We start from the raw sequence: 1,955 nt of genomic DNA, 5'->3' as shown, positions 1-1,955 counted from the left end.
AAAAAAAAAAGTAAATATAAGCCAGCTTGGCATGGTGGTGCATGCCTACAATCCCAGCATTTGGGAGACTGAGGCAAGGAGATGGCAAGCTTGAGGACTACACTGGGAGACCCTGCCTCAAACAACCAAATAAAAAAGAGTAAATATGAAAGGACATGACGTGCTTCTGATAAGACCAACTAGTTAAATGGTAATAAAACCTAAAATAAAATCCATTTCTCCTAACCCTTGGATACTTCTCTTTACATTTACAAAAGCTATTCTGAATTGGGCAAGTTTGACAACCTCCTAATATTTATCATTGATTCAATGGCTCTCAAACCTGAGTGTGCATAAGAATCATAAGAGGAGTCCCTGTAAAGTCTCCTTCCCCGGTCTTTGGACAAAGGAACCTACATTTTTAATAGACATTCAGATGACTTATCTACAGTCACAATTAAACACAGCTGCTACTCATCACTAGCTAAAAAAAACAGCTTCTGTTCCCAAGTACTTTGCTTTACAACACAAATCTTCACAACGTAACTAAGTGAATTTTGTAAAGTGGATTCTACTTTCCCACAGGTGGACTTTAGAACTTTAGAATACTTCACTGTGAGGGACGGGAGCAGTTCCTACTGTTCTTCCTTCTCGTGGTCAAACTGCACGTGAATCCTTTCCTCACCTCCACCTGGGTGGTGAAAGACAATGTATGTATCCCTCTAAAAGACCACTACCTGACCCAATTCACCTGTTTTATTCAGCAGGCACATCAGTATTCTAAAAGTGCTAGACTTGTAAATCTTACTTTTGAAAACACAACGGCAAAAATGTCTTCAGGAAGGAAAATTAAATTAGAAATTGTTTTAAACAGAAACCTACTTCAGGACATATCACTGCTAATATATTTTTTCAGCGACAACAGTTGCTAATTAGCTGCAACAGCTTCTTGAAAAGAAAATACCAACTATGAGTGGAGCCTCGCCCTCATTTTTAACTTTTGTACCAAAATTCATTTAAATAAAATGCTCCCACTAAACAATGCAGAGGAGACACAAGGTAGTGAAAGACAGCAAGATTTTATTTTTCAGAGAAAGAAAAAACTCATTCCAGGAGGTTAATTCAGTTTGAGGTATTTACATTAAGGCATCTAAGGTGTGTGATACCTAATAAACCTAAACAAGTGACACAAAATTTAACTGGAAATGTGATATTATGAATAGTTTACTAGGAGTGTCCTTCTGGCTACCGGTTATCTATCAATGTAAATGTTCTTTGATAAACTGAATACCTTGAACATTAGTTTTTCACATACTCAGTTTTCCTGAAGTGAAGCACATAAATACTACAGTCTGTTTTTGTAAAGTGAAACAATGTATCTTTTACAGTCTTTCTCCGCAATCCTTTGTCAGGGGAGACTAAGAAGAAAAAAAAACACTTTGAAGTCTTAACCGATGAAACAATAGTGGTAACCACATTATGAAAATAACATTTCTTTCCTAAAGAACACTCGAAAATATTCTTCTGATTACACTCATCTTCCAGTAACCAACTTTCTTCTGTTTGCTCTCATTCCTTAGAGCAAACGTTTTCAATATTAACCAATATTAATTTTAAGTTCACAAATTATTGTTTCCAATGGAATACACAGAGCCTCTCAAAACAATCCCCCATCAATCTAACAAAAAGCAACACATGCATTTGGTAATTCTAGGGACGATGGGGATGCTCAGACATCTCCCTCCAAATAAATAAACTTTCCAGGATCTTTATTTACCGACTTGGGAAAGGTCCGTTGGAAACAACTAAACAACTTCGCTCCCAAGTTGGCGTCCTGGAGGATCCTCGTAGGTTTACGCTACACCCAGGAGCCCAGAGCCTCCCGGCCCCAAACTGGCCGGGGAGCAACGCCCATCGGCCCAGCCGCGAGAGGAAACAATGGGCGCGGCGCACGGAGTCGGCCCCGCGCCCCGGAG

The 1,955-nt window shown here is 39.2% G+C and overlaps 1 long non-coding RNA gene across 1 annotated transcript in view; it reads right to left on the bottom strand.

The window, feature by feature from the left end:
• The window catches only part of LOC104850202, a 57,770-nt gene extending 55,942 nt beyond the window's left edge, over positions 1-1,828 (bottom strand). Inside the window, exon 1 of the long non-coding RNA XR_776904.3 lies at positions 1,757-1,828. This is a non-coding gene — a long non-coding RNA (uncharacterized LOC104850202). The remainder of the gene's footprint in view (positions 1-1,756) is intronic.
• Positions 1,829-1,955: the final 127 nt, after the last annotated feature.

This window comes from Fukomys damarensis, unplaced genomic scaffold (genome assembly GCF_012274545.1).
Source record: "Fukomys damarensis isolate Sample0158 unplaced genomic scaffold, DMR_v1.0_HiC HiC_scaffold_26, whole genome shotgun sequence".
In the NCBI taxonomy this organism is placed as follows: Eukaryota; Metazoa; Chordata; class Mammalia; order Rodentia; family Bathyergidae; genus Fukomys; species Fukomys damarensis.
The sequence above is the reverse complement of the archived record's forward strand: the minus strand, read 5'-3'. Positions and strand labels throughout refer to the sequence as shown.